The sequence below is a fragment of the Hyla sarda genome, chromosome 9, assembly GCF_029499605.1.
Source record: "Hyla sarda isolate aHylSar1 chromosome 9, aHylSar1.hap1, whole genome shotgun sequence".
NCBI lineage: Eukaryota > Metazoa > Chordata > Amphibia > Anura > Hylidae > Hyla > Hyla sarda.
The window spans coordinates 120,625,259-120,647,469 of record NC_079197.1 but is presented as its reverse complement, the minus strand read 5'-3'; positions in this window follow the sequence as shown (position 1 = coordinate 120,647,469).

The window sequence follows — 22,211 nt, the reverse complement described above, 5'->3', positions numbered from 1 at the left end:
AGCTGTAGTTATGCAACAGCAGGAGGCAGACCACCACAACTCCCATTCCCTTATGGGCATGCTGGGACTTATAGTTTTTCAACAGCTGGAGGCACATTTTTTCTATGGAAAAGAGTACCTTCAGCTGTTGTATAATTACAACTCCCAGCTTGCACAAACAGCTAAAGTGCATGCTGGGAGTTGTAGTGGTGCATCTGCTGGTGGCATAACTACAACTCCCAGCATGCCCATTGGCTGTCAGTGACTGCTGAGAGTTGAAGTTTTGCAACAGCTGAAGGCACACTGGTTGTGAAACTCAGAGTTTTGTTTACCTAACTCAGTGTTTCACGACCGGTGTGCCTCCAGCTGTTGCAAACTACAACTCCCAGCATGCACCGTATACGCTGGGAGTTGTAGTTTTTCAACAGCTGGAGGCACACTGGTTGTGAAACACTGAGTAAGCTCACAAACTCAGTGATACATAACCAGTGTGCCTACAGCTGTTGCAAAACTAAAACTCTCAGCATGTACAGTCTGTCAGCGCATGCTGGGAGTTGTAATTTTGTAACAGCTGGATGTCCCCCCCCCCTCCAATGTGAACGTACAGGGTACACTCACATGGGCGGAGGTTTAAAGTAAGTATCTGGCTGCAAGTTGAGCTGCGGCAAATTTTCTGCCGCAGCTCAAACTGCCAACGAGAAACTACTGTATACCCCCGCCTGTGCGACTGTACCCTAAAAACACTACACTACACTACCAAAAAATAAAATAAAAAGTAAAAAACACTACATATACACATACCCCTACACAGCCCCCCTCCCCTCCCCAATAAAAATGAAAAACGTCTGGTACGCCACTGTTTCCAAAATGGAGCCTTCAGCTGTTGCAAAACAACTACTCCCAGTATTGCCGGACAGCCGTTGACCGTCCAAGCATGCTGGGAGTTTTACAACAGCTGGAGGCACCCTGTTTGGGAATCACTGGCGTAGAATACCCCTATGTCCACCCCTATGCAATCCCTAATTTAGGCCTCAAATGGGCATGGCACTCTCACTTTGGAGCCCTGTCGTATTTCAAGGCAACAGTTTAGGGTCACATATGGGGTATCGCCGTACTCGGGAGAAATTGTGTTACAAATTTTGTGGGGTATTTTCTGCTTTTACCCTTTTTAAAAATGTAAAATTTTTGGGAAAAGAAGCATTTTAGGTAAAAAAAACATTTTATTTTACATATGCAAAAGTCGTGAAACACCTGTGGGGTATAAAGGTTCACTTAACCCCTTGTTGGTATGCCATGTGTTTTTTTTTTTTGCTGTCCTGGCACCATAGGGGCTTCCTGAATGCGACATGCCCCCCGAGCAAAATTTGGTCTAAAAAAGCCAAATATGACTCCTTCCCTTCTGAGCATTGTAGTTCGCCCGTAGTGCACTTCAGGCCAAATTATGGGTTACCTCCATACTCAGAAGAGATGGGGTTACAAATTTTGGGGGTATTTTCTGCTATTAAACCTTGCAAAAATGTGAAATTTGGGGGGAAACACATTTTTGTGAAATTTTTAAATAAATTTTTTTATGTATGCCAAAGTCGTGAAACACCTGTGGGGTATTAAGGCTCACTTTATTCCTTGTTACGTTCCTCAAGGGGTCTAGTTTCCAAAATGGTATGCCATGTGTTTTTTTTTTTTTTGCTGTTCTGGCACCATAGGGGCTTCCTAAATGCAACATGCCCCCCCAAAACCATTTCAGAAAAACGTACTCTCCAAAATCCCCTTGTCGCTCCTTCGCTTCTGAGCCCTCTACTGCGCCCGCTAAACACTTTACATAGACATATGAGGTATGTCCTTACTCGAGAAAAATTGGGCCAGAAATATAAGTATAGATGTTCTCCTTTTACCCCTTGTAAACATTCAAAAATTGGGTCTACAAGAACATGCGAGTGTAAAAAATGAAGATTGTGAATTTTCTCCTTCACTTTGCTGCTATTCCTGTGAAACACCTAAAGGGTTAAAACACTGACTGAATGTCATTTTGAATACGTGGGGGGTGTAGTTTTTATAATGGGGTAATTTTTGGGGTATTACTAATATGAAGACCCTTCAAATCCACTTCAAACCTGAACTGGTCCCTGAAAAAAAGCGAGTTTCAAAATTTTGTGAAAAATTGGAAAATTGCTGCTGAACTTTGAAGCCCTCTGGTGTCTTCCAAAAGTAAAAACACATCAATTTTATGATGCAAACATAAAGTAGACATATTGGAAATGTGAATAAAAAAAATATATTTGGATTATCCATTTTCCTTACAAGCAGAGAGCTTCAAAGTTAGAAAAATGCTAAATTTTCAAATTTTTTATCAAATTTTGGGATTTTTCACCAAGAAAGGATGCAAGTTACCACAAAATGTTACCACTATGTTAAAGAAGAATATGTCACGAAAAAGCAATCTCGGAATCAGAATGATAACTAAAAGCATTCCAGAGTTATTAATGTTTAAAGTGACAGTGGTCGGAATTGCAAAAAACGTCTGAGTCCTTAAGGTGAAAAAGGGCTAAGTCCTTAAGTCCTTAAGGATGCAAGGGCATCTACATATACTCATCATATTTTATACTCAATTGGATATGGTGAGTATTCTCCTCATTGACCTCATAATCAAAGCTGTGTATATAAAAAAAGCTGTAGTTTATACTTCATTGACTTCTGTTAGGGTGCATTCACACTACGTTTTTGCAATACAGTTCCCGTATACATTTTCAATTTGAAAACCGTATGAAACTGTATTGAAAACCGTATGCATTGACTCTCCATTGAAAACCGTATGCCAAACAATGCATCCAGTTGCATCCGTTTTGCGTCTTGTATGTTTTTTTTCCGTTCCCAAAACCATAGCCTACCACGGTTTTTGGTCCAGATGAAAAACCGTATTGAAACTGTATATGTTTTTTTATAACATAAGAGTCAATGGGAACCATGAGAACCGTATGTGCGTATGGTTCCATCCGGTTTGCACTATACAGTTTTTTTCTTAGAATTTCAATCAAACAAGTGAAACTTTATTCATATTGGAGTGAAAAGTTAAAAACCTATACGTTTTTTTCTTAATGAACGGATGCAACCCGACATCATTTTTCAAATCAAATATGGTTTTTAACCAATGTAGGGGTTAAAGTTTGTACACACGCTTTAATACAGTTTAGTACGGTTTTGAGGAATCCGTTTTTCATCAAAAACTGGAACTGTATAATGATGAGCGGCATTGCCCATATTCGAATTTGCGGCTATTTCGCGAATATATAGATGAATAGTCATCCTATATTCGCGAATTTTGCATATTCGTTATATTCGCATATTCGCATATGCGAATATTTGCATATGTGAATAATCGCATATTCGTGTATTGGAGGAAGAAAACAGTGAGGGGGTGGGCAACTTTACTATTGGTTGCTAGGGATGTTGTTGATAACCTCTGACAAGTGTATTTGCATCATTCTAATTGGCCCACAAGTGAAAAGAAGGAATATGCAAATATTCACACATGCGAATATGCGTACATGCGAATATGCGCATATGTGCGAAAATTCACATATGCGCATATGCGAGAAAAAGCGAATATTCACAATTTCGAATATATAACGAATATATTCGCAATATTCACGAATTTGCGATATTCGCCATAAAAATTCGAAATGCAAATATTCATGCCCAACACTAGAACTGTATTGCAAAAACGTGGTGTGAATGCACCTTTAGTCTTTTGAAGGGTGGATATAAATCATCATACTACTGAATTTAGTGGCTGTAAATAGCTTTTGTAGGGCTCTGCCCATAGATAAGAGTGGCACAATTTTTTGGATGCCATTTTTTTTATCTCATAAAAAAAACTTTTCAATTAAAACTCTGTATGAATTAATTAATAAATACTTCTTTCTATGTAGTATACAGGGGTGGTGTTGCTTAAATGTTCACTGTCAGAATCAAAAGCTTTTTATATGTTGTACATCTTGGCAAAACATTAACCCTTCTAACATACTTCATAAACAAATGTTATTTCCTTTTTATAGACATAGTGGCTAATAAAAAAAAAACACTAGGGGAACCGATACCATTCAGAACATAATCCTGTCCGGCTGCAGCATAATATTTGTCCCAGCTGAAGCACACGCTGGGACAAAGTCCAGGAAGTGAGGGTGGGACAAGCACTCCTCTGTGCTTACTCCTGTCCTGTCTATCAAACTACAGTTTGAAAACAGGGGGGTTAGAGATCAGCCTGCAATGATTGGATAAAGAGATCCAGCACATAAGATTCAGGAAGGAAGTGAATGCATGGTAAATGTGGGGGGGCTCAGTGCTTGCCTCGGACATGCCCCTTTTTGAGCAGTAGAATGTGTGAACAGCAGCACAGAGAGATCTGTGATCCAATTAAAGCTAGACACATAAAAAAAGACTTGTAAAGAATCTGCATGACCTAGTACGTAACATAAAGAAGCATTATTTTTTTGTAATATGACAGGTGCGCTTTAATAATTTGTCCTTATCAATATGAATAAGTACATACAATACAACCAACCATTTTTGTCGCAGCATAATACATGGCCGATGGAAAATACAATAGTGAGCACCTATCAGCACCTGGGTATTAAAGTGTGAATGATATAGGAGTCTCCCACTCCATAAACTACATACAGCAAAATAGTAAATAATTTAACAAAACACAGGAACTTTCTTCTCCTTATGCAACTTTTAGTATTTTTTCTCTTTTTCTCAGCATAGACAATTACAGTCCATCATATCAAAAAATGCATAAAAAAAGAATCAAACACTTAACGTTCACCCAGGGTGCACCATCTATAACCGCTTGACACTCCTCATTCGCCGGACCATTTTCACCCACTTACGGGCATCCTGCAGCAGAGGTTTTTTCCTCACACGAAGGAGACAAGCTGAGACTGTGTTGAACACTGTGTTGAACACTCACGCCCCCTTTCTCAAGTATCCCGATCGTGCTCCCACTACCACATTACATAGAACATTTAGCTCTCACAAGATCTCATTTCTCCAACGCGAAATTTACATAAAAATCATAAAGACATCAATTTGCTATATAAACAGTAAATTACCAGTTCTATGCAATACTAGGAGTATTATAACGATGTTCACTTACAGAAATACACTAAAGTTACATGCTTCATTCAGCCCATCCGGGCTTAAAGGGGTACTCTGGTGGAAAACATTTATTTTTTATTGTTTTAAACTGGTGCCAGAAAGTTAAACAGATTTGTAAATTACTTATATAAAAAAATCTTGATCCTTCCAGTACTTTTTAGCAGCTGTATGCTACAGAGGAAATTCTTTTCTTTTTGAATTTCTTTTTTGTCCACAGTGCTCTCTGCTGACACCTGATGCCCATATCAGGAACTGTCCAGAGCAGTAGAAAATCCTCATAGCAAACCTATGCTACTCTGGACATATTCTGACACGGACAGAAGTGTCAGTGGAGAGCACTGTGGACAAGACAAAAACATTTTCAAAAAGCAAATAATTTCCTCTGTAGCATACAGCTGCTAAAAAGCACTGGAAGGATAAAGATTTTTTTAATGGAAGTAATTTACAAATCTGTTTAACTTTCTGATACCAGTTAATTTAAAAAAAAAAGTTTTCCACCGAAGTACCCCTTTAAAGAGTTCAGAGTTTCTAACCAATAGACTTCTCTTTGCAGGAGTCTTTTCTAAACCCCTTCCTCAGTCACACCTTGAACTTCTTCAATAAACATCCACTGCAACTCACTAACTTGATGGCCGCACTCAGAAAAATGTCTGGCTACTCCTGTTTCACCATACTTGTTAGTCATTTCTAGAGATGAGCGAACTTTTGAAAAAGTTCAATTTGGCTGATTCGTCAAAGTTTCCCAAAAAAATTTGGTTTGATCCGAATTTATTTGCGGCAAATCTATATTAAAAATGGCTATTTCAGGCCCACAGGGAGCCTCAATAGGGGTGTAGAATACTTTGCTTTGTTCCAACACGCATATGGAGTGTGCTGGGGTAGTGAAATAATACTGTTATTCAGAATAACATGCAGATTACAGGCATCGCTTTTAGAATCACTGCCACAGAGCGGCACAATGACAGAGCCTGGAGGTGGCATCAGTATGAGGAGACCATATAGTGGCTGAATGACACAGCGTGGAGGTGTTGGCAGCATGAGGAGAACTTATAGTGGCTAAATGACACAGCATGGAGGTGTTGGCAGCATATGGAGACCATATAGTGGCTGAATGACACAGCTTGGATGTGGCTGAAGCATGAGGAGAACCATATAGTGGCTGAATGACACAGCATGGAGGTGTTGGCAGCATGAGGAGACCATATAGTGGCTGAATGACACAGCATGGAGCTGGCAGCAGCATGAGTAGACACTAGGGCTTCACCATCCCTAAGATTAAAAGATGAATTTTGAAATTTAAATTGAAGATTTATGGTAGCTAGTGCTACCATAAAAAAATTTAGGCCCAGCAGCATCAGTAAACCATATATTTGCTGGTTAGATCTTCCTAGGAAAGGAACCCCCAAAAAAGCAGGGTCAAATGGATGCAAGATGTAGGTCAGATAGAGGGAGGAGAATGGGGAGAGGTGTTCCATAATATAGTACACACGTCTCTAAATATGAACCATAAAATCTCAATGATAAAATTGATACACAGGATACCATATACACCTGGGTTCCTGCACAGAATAGGAAAAAGAGTGGACTCAAAATGTCCAAAATGCGATATGGAAGAAGCAGACTTGGTCCACATGGTGTGGGCATGCCCAAAATTACATTCTTTTTGGGAAGAAGTTTACAAAACAGTAGAGGCGAAAATGAGAGTAAAAATAACATTTGAAATCAAAACTGCGGTTTCGGGGATGGGACTAAGGGAGCAGGAGAACAGTGTTATTATTAAGGTTTTTGGTTTAGCTAGAATATTTATTCTTAGAAGATGGTTCGCACCCGAGGGTCCAAACTGTACTGAATGGCAGAGAGAAGTAAAACAAATGAGAAGATTTGAGGATATCTATTATAGAGGGAGAAAGCTGGGCTCGAAAATAGAAAAGGAATGGAAGAACTGGGAGGAGGTAGCTTAGCTGGTAGCGGGTGGGGGGGGGGGGGGAAGGGAGGGGTAGGAGGGTAAGGTTTTTTTTTTTAGGAGTACTTGTATATTTATCTGTGTTATGTAATGATGTATTCTTATTGTATGAAATTAAAAATAAAAATTTTGGAATATAAAAAAAAAAAAAAAACAACAAAAAAAACCCCATATATTTGCTGAATGACACAGCCTGGACGTGGCTGAAGCATGAGGAGTGTCACGATGCCGGCTGGCAGGAGGTGGATCCTCTGTGCCAGAGAGGGATTGGCGTGGACCGTGCTAGTGGACCGGTTCTAAGTCACTACTGGTTTTCACCAGAGCCCGCCGCAAAGCGGGATGGTCTTGCTGCGGCGGTAGTGACCAGGTCGTATCCACTAGCAACGGCTCAACCTCTCTGACTGCTGAAGATAGGCGCGGTACAAGGGAGTAGACAGAAGCAAGGTCGGACGTAGCAGAAGGTCGGGGCAGGCAGCAAGGATCGTAGTCAGGGGCAACGGCAGGAGGTCTGGAACACAGGCTAGGAACAAACAAGGGAACGCTTTCACTGGCACAATGGCAACAAGATCCGGCGAGGGAGTGCAGGGGAAGTGAGGTATACATAGGGAGTGCACAGGTGAACACACTGATTAGAACCACTGCGCCAATCAGCGGCGCAGTGGCCCTTTAAATCGCAGAGACCCGGCGCGCGCGCGCCCTAGGGAGCGGGGCCGCGCGCGCCGGGACAGGACCGACGGAGAGCGAGTCAGGTACGGGAGCCGGGGTGCGCATCGCGAGAGGGCGCCACCCGCATCGCGAATCGCATCCCGGCTGGAGGCGGTATCGCAGCGCACCCGGTCAGTGGATCTGACCGGGGCGCTGCGGGAGCGAGAGTGTAGCGAGCGCTCCGGGGAGGAGCGGGAACCCGGAACAATCGGCGTAACAGTACCCCCCCTTGGGTCTCCCCCTCTTCTTGGAGCCTGAGAACCTGAGGACCAGATTTTTATCTAGGATATTGTCCTCAGGTTCCCAGGATCTCTCTTCAGGACCACAGCCCTCCCAGTCAACCAAAAAGAAGGTTTTTCCTCTGACCTTTTTGGAGGCCAGTATCTCCTTTACAGGAAAGACGTCTGAAGAACCGGAGACAGGAGTGGGAGAGATAAGTTTAGGAGAGAAACGGTTGATGATGAGTGGTTTAAGAAGAGAAACGTGAAAGGCATTAGGAATACGAAGAGAAGGAGGGAGAAGAAGTAGAAGAGAAACGTGAAAGGCATTAGGAATACGAAGAGAAGGAGGGAGAAGAAGTTTATAAGAGACAGGATTAATCTGGCACAAAATTTTGAAAGGACCAAGATAGCGTGGTCCCAATTTGTAGCTGGGAACACGGAAGCGGACATATCTAGCGGAGAGCCATACCTTGTCTCCGGGAGAAAAAATGGGGGGAGCTCTTCTTTTCTTATCAGCAAACTTCTTCATGCGTGATGAAGCCTGTAAGAGAGAATTTTGGGTCTCTTTCCATATGGTGGAAAGATCACGAGATATTTCATCCACAGCGGGTACACCAGAGGGCAAGGGAGTAGGGAGGGGGGGAAGAGGGTGACGGCCGTACACCACGAAAAATGGGGATTTGGAGGAAGATTCAGAGACTCTGAAGTTATACGAGAATTCGGCCCATGGTAGAAGATCTGCCCAGTCATCCTGGCGGGAGGAAACAAAATGCCGTAAATAATCACCCAGGACCTGGTTAATTCTTTGCCCATTGGATTGAGGATGATAAGCAGAAGAAAAGTTTAATTTAATCTTGAGTTGTTTACAGAGAGCCCTCCAGAATTTAGACACGAATTGGACGCCTCTATCCGAGACGATCTGCGTGGGCAACCCGTGAAGACGAAAAATGTGTACAAAAAATTGTTTTGCCAACTGAGGTGCAGAAGGAAGACCAGGAAGAGGGATGAAATGTGCCATCTTGGAGAATCGATCAACGACCACCCAAACAACAGTGTTGCCACGGGATGAGGGTAAGTCTGTAATAAAGTCCATACCAATCAGAGACCAAGGCTGTTCGGAAACAGGCAGAGGATGAAGAAGACCAGCGGGCTTCTGGCGAGGAGTCTTATCCCGGGCACAGACAGTGCAGGCTCGCACAAAATCCACAACATCCGTCTCCAGAGTCGGCCACCAATAGAAACGAGAGATGAGTTGCACGGATTTCTTGATGCCCGCATGACCTGCGAGATGGGAGGAGTGACCCCATTTGAGGATTCCGAGGCGTTGGCGTGGGGAGACGAAGGTCTTCCCTGGAGGAGTTTGCCTGATGGAGGCTGGAGAAGTGGAGATCAGGCAGTCAGGAGGAATGATGTGTTGCGGAGAGAGCTCTACTTCCGAGGCATCCGAGGAACGAGAGAGAGCATCGGCCCTAATGTTCTTATCGGCAGGCCGAAAGTGAATTTCAAAATTAAATCGGGCAAAGAACAGAGACCACCTGGCCTGGCGAGGATTCAGCCGTTGGGCAGACTGGAGATAGGAGAGGTTCTTGTGATCGGTGTAAATAATAACTGGAAATCTTGATCCCTCCAGCAGATGCCTCCATTCCTCAAGTGCTAATTTAATGGCTAGTAGCTCTCGATCCCCGATGGAGTAGTTCCTCTCCGCCGGAGAGAAGGTCTTAGAAAAAAAACCACAAGTAACAGCATGCCCGGAAGAATTTTTTTGTAGAAGGACCGCTCCAGCTCCTACTGAGGAGGCATCAACCTCCAATAGGAAGGGTTTAGATGGGTCAGGTCTGGAGAGCACAGGAGCTGAAGAAAAGGCAGACTTGAGCTGTTTAAAGGCGTCTTCCGCTTGAGGAGGCCATGACTTAGGATTGGCATTCTTTTTGGTTAAAGCCACGATAGGAGCCACAATGGTGGAAAAATGTGGAATAAATTGTCTGTAATAATTGGCGAACCCCAAAAAACTTTGGATAGCACGGAGTCCGGAGGGGCGTGGCCAATCTAAGACGGCAGAGAGTTTGTCTGGATCCATTTGTAGTCCCTGGCCAGAGACCAAGTATCCTAGGAAAGGAAGAGATTGACATTCAAACAGACATTTCTCCATTTTGGCATAAAGTTGATTGTCACGAAGTCTCTGAAGAACCATGCGGACATGCTGGCGGTGTTCTTCTAGGTTGGCAGAAAAAATCAGGATATCGTCCAGATACACAACAACACAGGAATATAAGAGATCACGAAAAATTTCATTAACAAAGTCTTGGAAGACGGCAGGGGCGTTGCACAGGCCAAAGGGCATGACCAGATACTCAAAGTGTCCATCTCTAGTGTTAAATGCCGTTTTCCATTCATCCCCCTCTCTGATGCGGATGAGATTATAAGCACCTCTTAAGTCCAGTTTGGTAAAGATGTGGGCACCTTGGAGGCGATCAAAGAGTTCAGAGATGAGAGGTAGAGGGTAGCGGTTCTTTACCGTGATTTTATTAAGACCGCGGTAGTCAATGCAAGGACGTAGGGAGCCATCTTTTTTGGACACAAAGAAAAATCCGGCTCCGGCAGGAGAGGAGGATTTGCGGATAAAGCCCTTTTTTAAATTTTCCTGGATGTACTCAGACATAGCAAGAGTCTCTGGGGCAGAGAGAGGATAAATTCTGCCCCGGGGTGGAGTAGTGCCCGGGAGGAGGTCAATAGGACAGTCATAAGGCCTGTGAGGAGGTAGAGTCTCAGCTTGTTTTTTGCAAAAAACATCCGCAAAGTCCATATAGGCCTTAGGGAGACCGGTTACAGGGGGAACCACAGGGTCACGGCAAGGAGTACTGGTAACCGGTTTAAGGCAGTCCTTGAAACAAGAGGGACCCCAACTCTTGATCTCCCCTGTGGACCAATCCAGGGTTGGGGAATGGTGTTGAAGCCAGGGTAGTCCAAGGAGAATTTCGGAAGTGCAATTGGAGAGGACCAAAAACTCAATTTTTTCGTGGTGAGGTCCGATGCACATTAGGAGGGGTTCCGTGCGGTAACGCACGGCACAGTCCAATCTTTCATTGTTAACGCAATTGATGTAGAGAGGTCTGGCGAGACTGGTCACTGGGATGTTGAACCTGTTGATGAGAGAGGCCAAAATAAAGTTTCCTGCAGATCCGGAGTCCAAGAAGGCCTTAGTGGAGAAGGAGAAGGTAGAGGCAGATATCCGCACAGGCACAGTAAGACGTGGAGAAGCAGAGTTGACATCAAGGACTGTTTCACCTTTGTGCGGAGTCAGCGTACGTCTTTCCAGGCGGGGAGGACGGATAGGACAATCCTTCAGGAAGTGTTCGGTACCGGCACAGTACAGGCAGAGATTCTCCATGCGGCGTCGTGTCCTCTCTTGAGGTGTCAGGCGAGACCAGTCAACTTGCATAGCCTCCACGGCTGAAGGCACAGGAACGGATTGCAGAGGACCAGAGGAGAGAGGAGCCGGGGAGAAAAAACGCCTCGTGCGAACAAAGTCCATATCCTGGCGGAGCTCCTGACGCCTTTCGGAAAAACGCATGTCAATGCGAGTGGCTAGATGAATGAGTTCATGTAGGTTAGCAGGAATTTCTCGCGCGGCCAGAACATCTTTAATGTTGCTGGATAGGCCTTTTTTAAAGGTCGCGCAGAGGGCCTCATTATTCCAGGAAAGTTCTGAAGCAAGAGTACGGAATTGCACGGCGTACTCGCCAACGGAAGAATTACCCTGGACCAGGTTCAGCAGGGCAGTCTCAGCAGAAGAGGCTCGGGCAGGTTCCTCAAAGACACTTCGAATTTCCGAGAAGAAGGAGTGTACAGAGGCAGTGGCGGGGTCATTGCGGTCCCAGAGCGGTGTGGCCCATGACAGAGCTTTTCCAGACAGAAGGCTGACTACGAAAGCCACCTTAGACCTTTCAGTAGGAAACTGGTCCGACATCATCTCCAAGTGCAGGGAACATTGTGAAAGAAAGCCACGGCAAAACTTAGAGTCCCCATCAAATTTATCCGGCAAGGATAGTCGTAGGCCTGAGGCGGCCACTCGCTGCGGAGGAGGTGCAGGAGCTGGCGGAGGAGATGATTGCTGAAGCTGTGGTAGTAGCTGCTGTAGCATCACAGTCAGTTGAGACAGCTGGTGGCCTTGTTGCGCTATCTGTTGTGACTGCTGGGCGACCACCGTGGTGAGGTCGGCGACAACTGGCAGAGGAACTTCAGCGGGATCCATGGCCGGATCTACTGTCACGATGCCGGCTGGCAGGAGGTGGATCCTCTGTGCCAGAGAGGGATTGGCGTGGACCGTGCTAGTGGACCGGTTCTAAGTCACTACTGGTTTTCACCAGAGCCCGCCGCAAAGCGGGATGGTCTTGCTGCGGCGGTAGTGACCAGGTCGTATCCACTAGCAACGGCTCAACCTCTCTGACTGCTGAAGATAGGCGCGGTACAAGGGAGTAGACAGAAGCAAGGTCGGACGTAGCAGAAGGTCGGGGCAGGCAGTAAGGATCGTAGTCAGGGGCAACGGCAGGAGGTCTGGAACACAGGCTAGGAACAAACAAGGGAACGCTTTCACTGGCACAATGGCAACAAGATCCGGCGAGGGAGTGCAGGGGAAGTGAGGTATACATAGGGAGTGCACAGGTGAACACACTGATTAGAACCACTGCGCCAATCAGCGGAGCAGTGGCCCTTTAAATTGCAGAGACCCGGCGCGCGCGCGCCCTAGGGAGCGGGGCCGCGCGCGCCGGGACAGGACCGACGGAGAGCGAGTCAGGTACGGGAGCCGGGGTGCGCATCGCGAGCGGGCGCCACCCGCATCGCGAATCGCATCCCGGCTGGAGGCGGTATCGCAGCGCACCCGGTCAGTGGATCTGACCGGGGCGCTGCGGGAGCGAGAGTGTAGCGAGCGCTCCGGGGAGGAGCGGGAACCCGGAGCGCTCGGCGTAACAAGGAGACCATATAGTGGCTGAATGACTTACCCTGGAGTTGGCTGAAGCATGAGGAGACCATATAGTGGCTGAATGACACAGCCTGGAGGTGGCTAAAGCATGAGGAGACCATATAGTGTCTGATTGGCACAGCCTGGAGTTGGCAGAAGCATGAGGAGACCGTTGAAATTTAACATTTTGAAATTGAAATTGAGGATTTTTAAATTTTAATTTCCAAGCTTCAGTGTCCCAGGCCCAAGCGTGTGGGTACAAAGGACAAAATATAACAAGGAGTCACATGTCACATGGCAGCACAATGACAGAGCCTGGAGGTGGCATCAGTATGAGGAGACCATATAGTGGCTGAATTACTGCCTGGAGTTTGTGGCAGCATGGGGAGACCATATAGTGTCTGAATGGCACAGCCTGGAGTTGGCTGATGCTTGAGGAGACCATATAGTGCTGAATAGCACAGCCTGGAGTTGGCAGCAGCATGAGTAGACACAAGCGCTTCACAATCCCTAAGATTAAAAGATGAATTTTGAAATTTTAATTGAAGATTTATGGTAGCTAGTGCTACTATAAAAATATTTAGGCCAAGGCCCAGCAGCATCAGTAAACCATATATTGGTTGAATGACACAGCCTGGAGGTGGCTGAAGCATGAGGAGACCATATAGTTGCTGTATGACACAGCTTACAGTTGGCAGAAGCATGAGGAGACCATTCAAATTTAAGATTTTTAAATAGAAATTTAAGATTTTTAAATTGAAATGGAGGATTTTTAAATTGAAATTTTAACTCCCAAGCTTTAGTGTCCCAGGCCTCGGCGTGTAGGTACAATGGACCAAATATAACAAGGAGTCACATGTCACATGGTACAGCCTTGAGTTGGCTGAAGCATGAGGAGACCATATAGTGTCTGAATGGCACAGCCTGAAGTTTGTGGCAGCATGAGGAGACCAAACAGTGGCTGAATTGCACAGCCTGGAGTTGGCTGAAGCATGAGGAGACCATATAGTGTCTGAATGAGACAGCCAGGAGGTGGCAGCAGCATCAGGAGTCATGAAAGTGACCCTAATGCAGAGGAATTTCTGAAGCTGGGGACCAGCAACTTAATTATGTTTTGCAGTATCCATGGCAGCACAATGAGAGAGCTTGGAGGTGGTAGCATCAGCATGAGGAGACCATAGAGCAGCACAATTAGAGAGCCTGGAGGTGGCAGCATCAGCATGATGAGACCATAGAGCAGCACAATTAGAGAACCTAGAGGTGGCAGCATCAACAGGAGGAGACCATATTGTGGCACAATGACAGAGCGTGGAGGTGTTAGCATTAGCATGAGGAGACCATAGAGCAGTACAATGAGAGAGCCTGGAGGTGGCAGCATCAGCATGAGGAGACCATATGGTGGTACAAGGTCAGAGCCTAGAGGTGTTAGCATTAGCATGTGGAGACCATAGAGCAGCACAATGACAGAGCCTGGAGGTGGTATCATTAGCATGAGGAGAGCAAAGAGCAGTACAATGACAGAGCCTTGAGGTGGCAGCAGCAGCATGAGGGCCATGCCAACTGAGGGTTGAGTCTGAGGAACCTACTGACTGTTGACTGGGGGTGTTGGATGTCACTTGGGATGAATTGGATGACCGAGTGAACCGATCAATCACGGCTGCTGGGTTGCTGGGCGACACGACTGCTAGCTGACACTGGGAGCTCAGACCTGCAACTTTGGCTGCCACACGCACCCACTCTGCTGCGACCTCTGCCTGCGCCTGATGAATTTAGGCCTCTGCCACTCCACTGTGCACATCCTGGCACTTCTCTGCCTGACATACTTATTGCATATATGAGGGGAGTACAATACGCTTCACTACGCTCAAAACAGTATTTGTCTAGAACAGTAGCAGGTGTGTACTATTGGCTGTCCTTTCACAGTACATAGGCCCTTGACAGATGAACAGGTACAAAATAGTACACTACTTAGATGTATGTATGTGGTATGCACTTATGAGGGCATAAAAATGCGCTTGAGTACACTTTCAAAAGTATCTGAGTACAAAACCAGCCGGTGAGTACTTTTGCCTGGACTTTCACAGTATCTAGGCCCTTGACAGATTAACAGGTACACAATAGTACAGTACTTAGATGTAGGTAAGTGTTATGCACTTTTGAGGGCAGAAAAATGCGCTACAGTACGCTTAATAAGCGTATTGGAGTAAAACACCAGCCAGTGATTACTTTTGGCCGTCCTTTTACAGTATGTAGGCCCTTGACAGATAAACAGGTACAATATAGTACACCATTTAGAAATAGGTATGTGGTATGCACTTATGAAGGCAGAAAAATGCACTACAGTACGCAAAAAAAAAAATCTAAAAAATAAATACCCACAGCACCAGCAGTACACAACAATGCTGGAGCACACAGTCAATGTGTACTAAACCCAAAATTGCAAAAAGACTCTCTCTCAAATACTATTAATAATGGACTGCTGGTTATGGATTATACAGTCTACAGACTAGTATAACCAGCAGACCAGTTTTTGTGGAACAAAGAACGGATTTGCCCTAAAATATTATTTCTCCCTCCTGTGAAAACGTTTCTGCAGCTGAGGCAACACACAGCTCTCTGCCCCTCTCTGTAATACAATGCTGTTCACAGTGACTGAGGGGTTAATCGCTGCTGTAAGAATTAATTTCTGTGCAAATACGTTGTGCTCTGTGTGCTACAGATGGCTGAGGTGACTAAGAGGTGAAACGCTGCTGCAACAAGCTTTTCTGTGTAAAACATACACACAATGAAGTCTGTCCTATCTCTATGCAGTGTAATGAATCATATGACGAGCCGCAAAATGACTGCCGAATATATAGGGCTGTGACATCACAGGGGTGACTGGCTGCTGATAGGCTGCATCCTGCATGTGATTCAGGGTCATCCCGCCTACTTCCCTTCCTGCCTTGCCTTCCTGCCTTTCCAGCGTTCCTTGGCCCATGTACTGACATTTGGATCCGCCATTTTAGATGCCCTGGAGCCTTGACAGCAGTAAATGAAGCTTAATGAAGCGATTCACGCGATAGAATCGTGGCGATATTCGCATCAGTTGAGAATATTTTATGAAATTCCTAATGAATTCGGGTTCGTCAGCTTCGATTCGCTCATCTTTGGTCAATTCAATTGTTTCACCTACAGTGGAGGACTTAGTGAGAAAGTTTCCGGTTTGCACCTCGATGTTCACTAATCCGGAAATTTCACACTTCTCATAGTCTGTCCTTTGTATATCCTGCCGCACAGACACTTCTGCAAATCCACTACTTGTTTAGTATCACAATTAATCCAACCTTTAATGGGAAACTTCATACCCCGCATCGAGTGTACTACATGATCGCTTCTGATAATACTGTTACAATTGCAGCAGGATAGACACGGAAACGTCCCCTTCTTTTTCGAACCAATAAACTGTTGTTTAGATACCTTCTTTTTCTTAATGTCTGCTCTCATTAAGCAATTCGCCAGTGACCTTCCTTTCTTATAGACAAATCTAGAAATGTTTTCAAACATTCTACCATACTTAGGATCTGCTTTAAGTAACCCCCAATATTTTGTCACCGTCTTCCTAAGCATGTTTATATGTAGAAATAAACAAGGTGCCCTCATCATTTTTATTTTTCTTTACCTGCTTTTTTTTGTTTTAATGTCTCTCTCGCTATCTTCTGTACTTCATCTCCTACTGTCCGTACCAAATCTTCATTGTACCCTCTTTCCACAAATTTCCTTATTAGCATTTCTTTAGGGGATAAGATGCCTGATCGCGGGAGTCCCACTGCTGGGGACCCCCGTGATCTTGCACGCGGCACCCCGTTTGTTATCAGTCCCTGGATCGTATTCGCTTCGGGATTGATTACCGGTGACTACAGGGCGGGCGGCGTGTGACGTCATGCCCCCGCCCCCGTGTGATGTCACGCTCCGCCCCTCAATGCAAGCCTACTGGAGGGGGCGTGACAGCTATCACGCCCCCTCCCATAGGCTTGCATTGAGGGGCGGAGCGTGACATCACACGGGGGCGGGGGTGTGACGTCACACGCCATCCCGCCCTGTAGTCGCCGGTAATCAGTCCTGGAGCGAACACGCTCCGGGGACTGATTTCAAACGGGGTGCCGCGTGCAAGATCACGGGGGTCCCCAGCGGCGGGACTCCTGCGATCAGGCATCTTATCCCCTATCCTTTGGATAGGGGATAAGATGTCTAAGCACCGGAGTACCCCTTTAACATACTCTGTTGTACTACAAATTCTCCTCGCTCTTATAAACTGACATTTGGAGATCCCTTTAAAAGTCTGTGGTGCATGGCAGCTCTGCCTCAATAGTAGATTATTTTTATCTGCTTTCTTTCCTTACACCCCCTCCCGTAGACTTGCATTGCAGGGGCGGGGTGTGACGTCACTTGGGGGCGGAGACGTGATGTCACGTGATGCCCTGTAGTTGGGACCCGGCAGACTTTGACTTTAAGGTTGATTTTTTAATAGTTTTTTTATATCGCTTAGATTGAAAATGTTTTTTTTTACGATGTGAATGTCAGGATTCGGCAGGCTGGAGGTGGATCCTCTGTGTCAGAGAGGGATTTGCGTGGACCGTGTCGGTGGACCGGTTCTAAGTTTCTACTGGTTTTCACCAGAGCCCGCCGCAAAGCGGGATGGTCTTGCAGCGGCGGTAGCAACCAGGTCGTATCCACCGGCAACGGCTCAACCTCTCTGACTGCTGAGATAGGCGCGGTACAAGGGATTAGACAAGAGCAAGGTCGGACGTAGCAGAAGGTCAGGGCAGGCAGCAAGGATCGTAGTCAGGGGCAACGGCAAGAGGTCTGGAACACTGGCTAGGGATACACAAGGAACGCTTTCACTGGCACAATGGCAACAAGATCCGGCAAGGAAGTGCAGGGGAAGTGAGGTAATATAGGGAAGTGCACAGGTGAACACACTAATTAAAAACCATGCGCCAATCAGTGGCGCACCGGCCCTTTAAATAGTAAAGAACCGGCCGGGAGAGCACAGACGGGGAGCGAGTCTGGTAAGCGGGTAGGGATGCGCACCGCGAGCGGGCGCGTCCCGCATCGCGAATCGCATCCCGGCTAGGGACATTATCGCAGCGCACCCGGTCAGCGGGTCTGACCGGGGCGCTGCGAACAGGAGAATGCTGTGAGCGCTCCGGGGAGGAGCGGGGACCCGGAGCGCTCGGCGTAACAGTACCCCCCCCCCCCTTGGGTCTCCCCCTCTTTTTAGAACCTGAAAATTTGTAGATAAGGTCCTTGTCAAGGATGTTATACTCGGGTTCCCATGACCTCTCCTCCGGACCGCAATTCTCCCAATCTACAAGAATTTTTTTTTTACCTCTAACAGTCTTGGATGCAAGAATTTCTTTAATCGAGAAGATGTCTGAGGACCCGGAGACAGGAGTAGGAGAGAAGCGGTTAAGGATAAGTGGTTTAAGGAGAGAGACATGAAAAGCATTGGGAATACGGAGAGAAGGAGGAAGAAGGAGTTTGTAGGAGACAGGGTTGATTTGGCATTTGATTTTAAAAGGTCCAAGATAACGTGGTCCCAGTTTATAACTGGGGACACGGAAGCGGATATACTTGGCGGAGAGCCACACTTTGTCTCCAGGAGAAAAGACAGGAGGAGTTCTTTTTTTGTCCGTATGTTTCTTCATCCGGGATGAGGCCTGTATGAGAGATTTTTGAGTCTCTTTCCAGATGGTGGAGAAGTCCCGAGTCACCTCATCAACAGCGGGCAAACCAGAAGGCGTGGGAGTGGGGAGGGGGGGAAGATGGTGACGGCCGTACACCACAAAGAATGGGGATTTAGCGGAGGACTCAGAGACTTTGAAATTGTACGAGAATTCGGCCCATGGTAGGAGATCAGCCCAATCATCCTGGCGGGAGGAAACAAAATGTTGCAAATCGTCACCAAGAACCTGATTAACTCTCTCCACTTGCCCATTGGATTGGGGATGATAGGAAGACGAGAAGTTTAATTTGATTTTAAGCTGATTACAGAGGGCCCTCCAGAATTTCGACACAAATTGAACGCCTCTATCAGAGACGATATGCGTAGGAAGCCCGTGAAGGCGAAAAATGTGCACAAAAAATTGTTTCGCCAACTGTGGCGCAGAAGGAAGACCTGGAAGAGGAATAAAATGTGCCATCTTGGAGAAACGATCAACGACCACCCAAATAACTGTGTTGCCATGGGATAAAGGCAAGTCTGTAATAAAGTCCATAGCAATCTGAGACCATGGTAGCTCAGGAACAGGCAGAGGATGAAGGAGACCGGCAGGCTTCTGGCGAGGAGTCTTGTCCCGGGTACAGACTGTACAAGCCCAAACAAAATCAGCAACATCTGCTTCCAGGGTAGGCCACCAATAAAAACGAGAGATGAGCTGGATGGATTTTTTGACGCCAGCATGGCCGGCGAGGTGTGAGGAGTGTCCCCACCTGAGAATCCTGAGGCGCTGGCGTGGAGGGACGAAAGTCTTTCCAGGAGGAGTTTGTCTGATGGAAGCTGGGGAAGCAGAGATCAGACAGTCAGGAGGAATAATGTGTTGCAGGGAAGCTCCCATTTCAGAGGCATCCGAGGAACGAGAGAGGGCGTCAGCACTAATGTTCTTGTCAGCGGGGCGAAAATGAATCTCAAAGTTAAAACGGGCAAAGAACAACGACCACCTAGCCTGGCGAGGGTTCACCCGTTGGGCAGACTGAAGATAAGAGAGATTCTTGTGATCAGTGTATATAATAACTGGGTATTTGGACCCCTCCAGCAGGTGCCTCCATTCCTCGAGGGCCAGTTTTATGGCCAGTAGTTCTCGATCACCAATGGAGTAGTTTTTCTCCGCCGGAGAGAAGGTCCTAGAAAAGAAACCACAAGTAACACCGTGTCCGGAAGAGTTTTTCTGTAGGAGTACGGCTCCAGCTCCCACCGAGGAGGCGTCTACCTCCAGTGAGAAGGGTTTAGATGGATCGGGTCTGGAGAGTACGGGAGCAGAAGAAAAGGCAGTTTTGAGACGGTTGAACGCCTCTTCCGCTTGAGGAGGCCAGGACTTAGGGTTGGCGTTTTTCTTGGTTAGGGCCACAATTGGGGCCACAATGGTGGAAAAATTTTGAATAAATTGTCGGTAGTAATTGGCAAACCCCAAGAAACGTTGGAAAGCTCGGAGTCCGGAGGGACGTGGACAATCCAACACGGCTGATAGTTTGTCCGGGTCCATTTGGAGTCCCTGGCCAGAGACTAAATATCCTAGGAAGGAAAGAGATTGGCATTCAAAGAGACATTTCTCCATCTTGGCATATAACTGATTGTCCCGGAGTCTCTGAAGAACCATGCGGACATGACGGCGGTGTTCTTCTAGGTTAGAAGAAAAAATCTAAATATCGTCCAGGTAGACCACAACACAGGTATATAATAAATCACGAAAAATTTCATTTACAAAGTCCTGGAAGATGGCAGGGGCGTTGCAAAGCCCAAAGGGCATAACCAGATATTCAAAGTGTCCATCTCTGGTGTTAAACGCGGTCTTCCACTCGTCCCCTTCCCTGATGCGGATAAGATTATATGCACCTCTTAAATCCAATTTGGTAAAGATGTTGGCGCCACGTAGGCAGTCAAAGAGTTCCGAGATAAGAGGCAGGGGATAGCGTTTTTTTACAGTGATTTTATTAAGACCACGGTAATCAATGCATGGACGTAAGGAACCGTCTTTTTTGGAGACAAAGAAGAACCCTGCTCCGGCAGGGGAGGAAGACTTGCAGATAAATCCCCTTTTAAAATTTTCTTGGATGTACTCCGTCATGGCTTGTGTTTCCGGAGCAGACAGAGGATAGATTCTGCCCCGGGGTGGAGTAGTACCAGGGAGGAGATCAATAGGACAGTCATAAGGCCTGTGAGGAGGCAAAGTCTCTGCTTGTTTTTTGCAAAAAACATCAGCATAGTCCAGATAGGCCTTGGGGAGACCTGGTATCGAAGGAGCCATAGGGTTTTGACTGGCAGGACTGGGAGCAGACATAAGGCATTTTTTGTGGCAAGAAGTACCCCAGTTCTTGATTTCCCCGATGGTCCAGTTAAGGGTAGGGGAATGGCGTTGAAGCCAAGGTAGTCCAAGAAGAATTTCAGAGGTGCAGTTAGAAAGTACCAGAAATTCAATCTTTTCATGATGGGGTCCAATGCACATTAAGAGGGGTTCTGTGCGGTAACGCACAGTACAGTCCAATCTTTCACCATTAACTGAGGCGATGTAGAGGGGTCTGGCGAGACTGGTCACTGGGATGTTGAGCCTGTTAACGAAAGAGGCCAAAATAAAATTTCCTGCAGATCCGGAATCCAAGAAGGCCACAGCTGAGAAGGAGAAGTTAGAAGAAGAAATCCGCACAGGCACAGTAAGACGTGGAGAAGCAGAGTTCACACCTAGAGCTGTCTCCCCTTTGTGCGGAATCGGAGTGCGTCTTTCCTGACGTGGAGGTCGGATAGGACAATCCTTCAAGAAGTGTTCGGTACTGGCACAGTGCAGGCATAGGTTCTAATTGCGGCGGCGTGTCCTCTCTTGAGGTGTCAGGCGAGACCGGTCTACTTGCATAGCCTCCACGGCGGAAGGCACAGGAACAGATTGCAGCGGACCAGAGAAGAGAGGAGCCGGGGAGAGAAACCGCCTCGTGCGAACAAAGTCCATATCCTGGCGGAGCTCCTGACGTCTTTCGGAAAAACGCATGTCAATGCGGGTGGCCAAATGAATAAGTTCATGCAGGTTAGCAGGGATTTCTCGTGCGGCCAGCACATCTTTGATGTTACTGGATAGGTCTTTTTTGAAGGTCGCTCAGAGGGCCTCGTTATTCCAGGACAATTCGGAGGCGAGAGTACGGAATTGGATGGCGTACTCGCCTACTGAAGAATTACCCTGGACCAGGTTTAGCAGGGCAGTCTCGGCAGAAGAGGCTCGGGCTGGTTCCTCGAAGACACTTCGAATCTCCGCAAAGAAAGAGTGTACGGAGGCAGTGACAGGATCATTGCGGTCCCAGAGCGGTGTGGCCCATGACAGGGCTTTCCCAGACAGAAGACTGACCACGAAAGCCACCTTTGGAAATTGGTCCAACATCATCTCCAAATGCAGGGAACATTGCGAGAGAAAACCACGGCAAAGTTTAGAGTCCCCATCAAACTTGTCCGGCAATGATAAACGGAGGCTGGATGCGGCCACTCGCT